This window comes from Anolis sagrei, chromosome 1 (genome assembly GCF_037176765.1).
Source record: "Anolis sagrei isolate rAnoSag1 chromosome 1, rAnoSag1.mat, whole genome shotgun sequence".
NCBI lineage: Eukaryota > Metazoa > Chordata > Lepidosauria > Squamata > Dactyloidae > Anolis > Anolis sagrei.
The window spans coordinates 208,350,399-208,359,403 of NC_090021.1; the positions used below are offsets into that span (position 1 = coordinate 208,350,399).

At 38.6% G+C, this 9,005-nt stretch overlaps 1 long non-coding RNA gene across 1 annotated transcript; it reads right to left on the reverse strand.

Annotated features, from left to right (window-relative positions):
- Window positions 1-712: 712 nt before the first annotated feature.
- On the reverse strand, window positions 713-8,495 carry LOC132775569 (uncharacterized). Its single transcript, XR_009631562.2, has 3 exons — window positions 7,883-8,495; window positions 6,178-6,273; window positions 713-4,954 (listed from the first exon to the last, which is right to left on the reverse strand). It is a non-coding gene; the product is annotated as an uncharacterized lncRNA (long non-coding RNA).
- Between the last annotated feature and the right edge of the window lie 510 nt (window positions 8,496-9,005).

A 9,005-nucleotide genomic window follows, 5' to 3' on the forward strand; every position in this document is an offset into this window, starting at 1 on the left:
TTTCCCTCCTGCTGTTTCTGTTTTGATTAAATCAAGGCAAATACAAATCTCCAAAACTAATAATGGGCGAGAATTCCTTGGCTCACTTGGGAACTGGGCTTGGCCAAGCTAGGCTATTTTTTAAGTGAAGAGACTAGATCATTTTGAACATTGCCACTCTAACATGTGTTTCTTGCCAGGATCTTGCCAGTGAGAGCCATGCAGGGTTTTTGTATCTGTTGGAAACTCAGATGTCAGGCCTCTGTTATACTCTTATGCTCCCCAAAATATACTTTTAGCTGGTAATTTTAGTGTGCCTTATTCAGGACAAAATATATCAATGATGGTGTATTCTACAAAAGAAAAACGACAATAAATAAACAACACAAATGTTTTCTGGGAGTATGAAAAAATGCTACAGAATCTGGAACTGTATACACTGCTATAAATCATATTGTTACATTATCTATTTAAAGGCAAGATAAAGTTAAGAACATGGGTTAAGAGGATAGAGGATCGCAGATTGATTGAGTCTGAATTGATGTTTTTACATGTGAATGTGTTTTATTTTATTGTATTTTATATTGTGGTCACTTTTATGTTTGTTTTTAGACACTTTGTGTCATCTGTAAGCCACCCCGAGTCTCTTCTGGGAGATATATAAGAATAGAGTTATTATTTATTTATTTATTTATTTAGAACCTTTGATTCTCCAGATATTGATGCACTAGGCTAAGAGACTTTTTCACTAGCCAAAAGACATGAACTGAAAACCAATTGTGAGAAAATCTAAAACAGATACAGGTACACCAGCTAGTACATTTATATCTAAAAATACTTCAAAGAGTCAGACACGTAGAGGCTGCACAGCCTTTAAAATATAGTGTAAAATGATGTTCATAACCCAAAAAACTAGTCACAATTATTTAGCAAATTTACCAGAAAAAGAAAAACCTATGACTTCCCTAGATGCTAGAAGCTAAGTCAGCATTTCCAAACATTACCAACTTAGAATCAAAGGCTCAGCATATTTCTGGATCAACCTCTTCTCCACTGGTAATAGTTCTTTGTATGAGTTATCATTTATGTTGACTCAATGTTTATTATACATTTCAGGGGTGGGAGAGTACAAAAAAACATAAACAATTAGCTGTACAAAATAAAAACCATCATAACTCAAGTTAGCCACACAAAAGTTTTGTTATAGTGCTGAAAAACGCTGCAGTGCCTGAGCCAACCATATCTCTATGGAGCACATGTCATAGCTCTCAAATTTCCTAGGGATGAGACATTCCTGTTAAAAAACAACACATCTCAAGATGATGTATACAGTCATGGAGGACTACAGAAAATCAAGCCAAGATGGCTGAATCAGCCTTCCTTGTCCTTCTCAAATATTTCAGTGCTTTTATACACAAAATAAACTTCAAACATACACTTATTTCTGTTTGTTTTATTGTGGCTGAAAGAAGCACATATTTAATTATACTTTCATGAATAACTCATACTTTTAGAAGATCAAGAGTCTTTGTTCTGGATAGGGCTCCATCTATAACAGGTATTTTGCACTACAAGAAGCCCCAGCTAGCTTGGCCAATTGTCAGGAATTCTGGGAACTGAAGTCTAAAACATCTGGAAGAGCAACATTTGGGAACTCCTGTTCTATCAGAATGCTAAGACTTTTTCTCCATGGTAGATATTGAGGTATGAGACATGTTATCAATCTTTCACCCCTTATTTACTGATTTAGCAAGTTTTAATTGAGGTTTTCACTCACTGTTATCCCTGCTTGCTAGCTTTTCAATGGTCCAGAATCTTTAATTAACTTCCTTGACTTTCTATTTTTTTATTTTTCAAATCATTCAGAATTCCATTCATACTTCTGTCACTTGGCAAATTCATTTTTACTTTTTTATTATTTTTCCCTTGTCCTCAGCAAACATGAATGGATGAAATCTTGAACCATTAACATCATTCTAGGCTGCCCCTGGTATGCATTGTCCCTCAAGACCACCCGCCCACATACAAATAACTTTTATCCCTTCCCATATTACACACATTTGCACTGAGCATAATTATTCACTTGGACTTATATTTACTGTGCAGCTGTGTGCTAAGCATCTCAGGAATTCAATGTGGTTACACTATGAAGCCCAACTTCTCCAGAGACATGAGGGTCAATCTCTAGGTTGTTGTGATTTCACTCATTATTACATGTGCCAGTGTTTGATTTTTATTGGGACCTTCCGTAAGAAAGGAAGGAAATTATCTCTATATGAAATGATGTGAATATGCACATTTTCAGGGAGGGAAATCAGTGATGGCCAGGGGCTTCCAGATCAAGGCTAGAGTGAATCACCTCTGGGATTTAATATATGTTTTAAAGATATTACCCAATGTTCCGAGCCCTATTGCCCCCCATAAAAATATATTTATCAACTTGAATAAGTCTTTTAAAGTCTGGAACCCAGCGTGCATTCACCATTCACCTGACATGGAAGCCAGCAGCCAAAATCCACTTGTAATGCACTGGGTAATAAGTACATTAGGGAGCCCCCGGTGGTGCAGTAGGTTAAACCGCTGAGCTGCTGAGCTTGTTGACCAATAGGTTGCAGGTTCGAGTCAGCGGCGTGAGCTTCTGCTGTCAGCCCCAGCTTCTGCTAACCTAGCAGCTTGAAAACATGTAAATGTGAGTAAATCAATAGGTACTGCTCCGGTGGGAAGTTAAGGGTGCTCCATGCAGTCATGCCAGCCACATGCCCTTGGAGATGTCTACGGACAACACCAGCTCTTCAACTTAGAAATGGAGATGAGCGCCAACCCTCAGAGTCAGACGCGACTAGACTTAATGTCAGGAGACAACCTTTACCTTTACCTAATAAGTAGATTGACTTTTTTCATGTCAGGAGCAACTTGAGAAACTGCAAATCACTTCTGTTGTGAGAGAATTGGCCATCTGCAAGGACATTGCCCAGGGGACACCCGAATGTTTGATGTTTTACCATCCTTGTGGGAGGCTTCTCTCATGTCACTGCATGAGAAACTAGAGTTGACAGAGGGAGCTCAACCCACTCTTCCCAGATTCAAACTGCTGACCTGTTGGGCAGTAGTCTGCCAGCACAGGGTTTAACCCATTGCACCACCGGGGGCTCCAGTAGGCTGACTGAGCTGCTGCCATGTCATAGTATAGTAGAGCATGTTTAGCCTTTCTAGATTCTCTCTGGTTTTTCTCATTCTGCCATATACTGATGCTGATCCTACAGAAGCAGTAAGGCATGAAGAAGGATATTGTGAATGGGAGGTAATGGAAGAGTAGCCTAGAACAGGGGGAATGAGACCTTTAGGCAGCATGCCACAATATGTTTAGTTGAGGTGAAAGAGGTAGTCTAGAAGAAGAAGACAATGCTAGAGTAAGAAGAAATGAGCAGAAGACAGTAATGTAAATGGAATAAGGCTGGAGTTCATCTAATATGCATTTGAAATAACCCATCATCTGCTAGGCTTCCAATCTCTCATATGGCATGTAACTCAGTAGCACAGTACAGCTCCCAGATTCAATCTCAAGTTCTGAGAATTCCAAGTGTTGCGGTCTAGAAATAACCCTACTAAAGATCATAGATAGCCACTGGGGTTCAGAAGAATAATACTTGGTTCTTGGGAACAGTACCTGATTCAGCATAGGACAGTTTCATGTTTTGTATTTACTCTAGTTTTTGCCAGATGAACCTGGAAGAAGAGCATGTGACCATTTTGAGCTTCTTGTTTGTTTACAACTTGAATAGAAAACAAAGGGACTAAGATTCACTCATGATTATTTAAAATAATTTAACTTCCTACCCCATAATGAATACAATCCAGAGAAAGTTAAGCACACAAGACCCATTAAAATCAATTGAACATAAGCACTCATTAAGAATTTAACTCTCACTAATTTAAATGGCCCTTCAATATGCATAACTATTTCTAGATTCTCCTGTTTCTCTTAGGATCAATACATACAATATTGATTTATACTTTGACTTTCTATCATATGATTTTATGTTACGCACAGTGGAGCATCCCTTCTTATGCTACATTATGAGTATTTATGTAAGCAGGTATATTGTAAGACCATAAATATCAGGGTAATGGAGCATTATTTTTGAAAGAAAGAAACCTGCACAGGTGATTCATCAAATATTCACCACCTAATCATAGTTGTATACTTACGTGTGTTTTGACACAACAGCAAGTGTGTTTATCCCAATGACATGAACAGACTCTAGAAAGTTGCAGCTCTTTGCAACATCTTTTGTCATGGTTACTACACAAAGTAAAGCATATCTTTCAAAACTTTTGTGAAATTTACATTGGATTAATTTTTCCCTATAGCCAGCAAATCGAAGATGGGGAGATACGTAAGAAGTGGGGATGGGGAGACAGGGGAAGGAAGATGTTCCATTTAATTATTGAATCTGTAGCTTAAGACATGTTTTACTTGTAAAATAAATGTCCATCAAAAGTGGCTCTGTAAACAATCCACTGAAGGGCTTGCGGCTAGCAGGATCAGAAAGGTTTCCCAATAGCCACAACAGTTTTCACGACAGCCGGCTAAATGCCTTCAGCATTTTAATGCTGTTGAGTGATTCTGTTAAATAGGATGATGGGTGACTGACCATTCTTTACAAAGTCACTCAGCTACAGCTATGCCCTCAGCAGGAAAATATAACAAATGTATGCAAACCACAGAGACAGACACAGTAGAACTATATAGGCAGAGGGTGGGGGGAGAGAGACATTGAAAAGGGCAGAGAAATCAGGACAGAATGCAATGGTGAAATCTATCTGAACTGTTCATAGGTTAGATCGTGTTCCTGTTGGCCAACACGGGTAAACACTGAGACAGAATCTTTTTCCTCAAAATGTTTTCCATTAGCCAGATCATGATTCTAGTTCATTTAGAATCTAGAAATTTCAATGGTCCTCCAGGTTTAGCCTGTGGAGAGAAGAGAGAGAGAGGGAGAGAGAGAGAGAAAGGAGGAGGAGGAGGAGAGAGAAAGTTGAGAGTCAGTGATTGTATTACATAATGTTTTATTCTACAGCATCAACAAAAACAAAGACCAAATACTTTGGGGAAGTATATTCAAATCTTTTTTTTTGTTTAATCAGGCTTTGGGGACTCAGGATTAGATTTTTAAAAAGGAGGAAGAAGTTCTGCACGCTGGTGGACAAACTTTCCCTAAGTCATGTCAAAATTATCTCAGCTTTTCTGATCTCAGGGGCTTTCCAAGAAAGCAAGGAAACATCAAATCAGAAAAGGTGCTCAACTCTCTTCCCTTTCCTTTGCTCTATCACTGCAATGGCCAAGTGGGTTTTTAAAAATGACAAAGTGGTTATTTTATACATGATGTCCACTTCCACATAGGAGATAAACATAGTATCCAATACCTCCCAGCTCAACAGATTGAGTTGGGCTAAATTTAAGAAGAAGGCAGAGTTTGGTGGAAGTTACAGTATGTCTGTCTGCTGTTGGAGAGAGCTTCTGCCAGGGTGCTTTCTCCTCAAATTTAGCCTGGCTCAATCCACTGAGCTGAGGGGCATTGGCACTGGATACACTACATGGCAGTGGACATCCTGTAAAAAATGTCGCTGCTATCCTTATTCAAAACTTTCACAGGCATATATTATGAAGTGAAAATGAAATGTAAGGAGACCTGGACTCAGAATATAACTGAAGAAGTAGAAGAAGACATACTAGGGAATAGCTGATTTTTCAAATGTACATATACTTTTTGATATAAAAAATATGATTCTACTTACATTATATGTAAAAGCACATTTTAATGGTTACTGCCATATCATAAATTTGACCTTACATCTGCATAGTGGACCTGGATCCCACTTTCCCCATTTCTCCTGTTTCTCTCACTATTTCTCACAAAATACTTGTGTTTTTTTTTTAAAAAAAAAATTACAACATCCTTCCAGGCTTTGGACACTTATTTGAGGATTTTGAAAGGGACAGTTTGTATTCTGCTACAAAAAGAACATGTTTGTGAGGGGTTTTTAAAACAAAAATTAAAGCTGATCAAGTGATAATAACAATGCCCCCAAAAGTTGAGTGATATTATCTATTAATAAAACAACATATTCTGTTCTGATGCGGTTTGGTTTGGTGATTTTTCTTTTGTTTACTTGCTTTGCTTTTTTTGTACTCACCTTTCAAATTGGTCAGGCTATATGTCTAAATGAATTTCTTCTTCAGTCCCAGGGTCCCCAACCTGAGGTTGACAGGCTTTCAGTATTGATATGACACTGAAAAGGGACATTGACAATCTTTCAGTACTGATCTGGCACCAACAAAATAATTTTCTGTTTGCCCACGCATCTGTTCTCATGTGTGGCTCAGCTGTAAAAATCACATCTCACACTGCTGACTATTTCACTGACAGGTAACACTCAATGCTTGAAAAACAACAACACAGATTTAGACAACACAGCTTGCCTATCGAGCAGTTTCACTTGGACAAACAGTATAAAATGCAACTAAGGTCACTTGTTTTGACTTGGTAAATTAGAATGTAGTCATGTCAGATTATGCCTCTTCCAGACAGGCGTTACCTTATTAAGAAGTGAGTAATGTATGAGCAAATTAATGTCTCATCTTCAAGTTCCCATGGAAATTTAGGGCATTTGCTATCAACCTTTTGCTTGCTTCTTATCCCCAGATATAAAGCATAGGAGATTATTAAAGCCCAAGACAGCAGGATATGAGGATATAAGCAATCATTCGTTCACATTCCTGCATGTGGGGACATGCACCACTTTCTATCAGATACTCATGTGGAAATCTTAGAGAGCAGAAGATAATGGTTGAATTTTTGTTACCTGTCCAGTGTCCTTCACTCTACCCCTGGTGGTTATGACCTACCAATATTAGACATTCCCTCTTTCCACTCTTTATATTATATGGATTACCAGTTACAGTATAAATCTAGAAGATGATTACACAAAATTGGATTGCTGTTGCTGTTGTTATTGTGTGCCTTCAAGTTATTTCTGACATATGGTAACTCTATCATTGGGTTTTCTGTGGCTTAGATTATATGACGTGCCCAAGGTCATCCAATGAGTTTTCATAATCTAGAAGGGATTTGAATCTGTTCTCCAAAGTTATAGTCCAACACTACATCATGCGGGCTCCCAGCAAATTGGGTAGAATGTAGGAAGCTTGAGTAAATTCAGCAGCACATGGTTGCTATTAATTCAGTACCCACTCTTGAATTTCTAGAGATATTTCCAGAGAAGAAATAACAGTTTAAAAACACTGAAGTTTAAAATCCGCAAACATTCCCCAGTACCATGCTATGTGCAAGGAACAAGCCCTTTTCATACCATACAGCTATAGAACTATAATTCAATGTCAACTGCCATGATCCCATCCCATGTAATCTGAAATTTTCAGTTTAGGGAGAGCCATTTATAATTCTCAGCCAGAGAGCTGTATTGGTTCAGATCAAACTACAAACCCTAGGATTTCATTACAGTCAAACCATAGTGCTATAATTCTGCAGTATGAAAAAGCGCAAGATTTCTTCATTAGGTGGCTTTAATTTCCTCATCTAAGTAATGCTAATTTGTGAAACTCTTCTATTCTTCGCTCAGTGTTGGGGAAGGCATTTGTTCAGAGTTGCTCCGCTAGTGATGGCAACTGCACTTCCCTCGCAGAAAAGGCTCAGCACTTTCCACCTGCCCAGTCATATAAATCAGCAATGTGTGAGGCCCTAGACAGGTGAATTTGTCAAGCCTTAACATAAGTCTTGCTACAAGTGAGCTGCTATTTATGGTGAATGTTTTCTCCTTGGGTTACAAACTAGGCTTTCTCTCCCTGCCTAGCCCTCCCCGCGTGCCCTGTTTTGTTTACCCAGCACATTTGGAAGTTCTTGCCAGTGGATCCTGTCTTTTTTCCACATCCGCCTTCAATGCAGAGGTAGTTCATCTGTGACAGGTGAAGCTCTTAACCTGTTTAGTTTCATCTCCGCTCCCCAGAGAACCTGTCTGTCTCTATCTTCCAGGTTCATGGTCTTGCTTCTCAGCCACATCGACATGTTCCTGGGACATTAACCTGCAGGCCTAAAAAACTTCAAAAATCATTCCAACCGAAGAAGCGCTTATACAAAATGTATTTGATAGCTTTGCTTACCTTTCCTGCAGGCTTCTGTATGCCAGGCCTGCATACGCTGCACTCTCTCAATTTCTGTCACTCATGTCATCTGCTCAGTGAAATCTAAAAGATCGCTGAACAATGTGTTGAACCATTTCCCTTTTCTTCTTGTTATTATTGCCATGACCAGCTCTTAAGAGAAGCACAGAGCAAAGCCTGTTATTACCCAGGATGATACGCTGAGAATATAGGACGCATTCAGGAAAAACACGTGCCGAAAACTTTCAGAGAAAAATATGAAAATATTGAAGAGACATGAGTTCTATGTCTTTCTGTAAGATGGAGGTCCTACCGATAATTCAAAGAGCTGGATGCAAACAGTGAATGTGGAATGTCCAGGCAAATTATTTTCAAATTCCACCCTCAGTAGCAGACTTTTTAACCAGAATTTATTATGGAAGTAGGCTGTGAAACTGACCCCTACAACCCATAAAGCTGTAGGTGTATTTTGCTAGGAAAATAAATTACTCTTAGGTAATTTAACGTATCTCTCATATGTAATTACTCAGACCAATACCTTTCTGAACATTTGACCTGACAAGCCTCATTATTCATTTAAAAAGAGATTTACTAACTACTATTACCAGAGTAAAGCACTGCATATAGAAATATAGATACAGGTGGCATGGCTGGAACTAAAGTAAAAGAACACATCCTGATGTTTGTCCATTGACCTAGGAAGAAATGGGGGGAGCAATCTTTCCCTGTATGAAAACCACAGTTCACAATAATTTCCCTTTTCCCAAAATCCCACTGCTAGATTGAATATTCTGGAGTTAAAGTTCAATACGAAACTCTGCAAAACTCTGGTGAAATTTTGCTG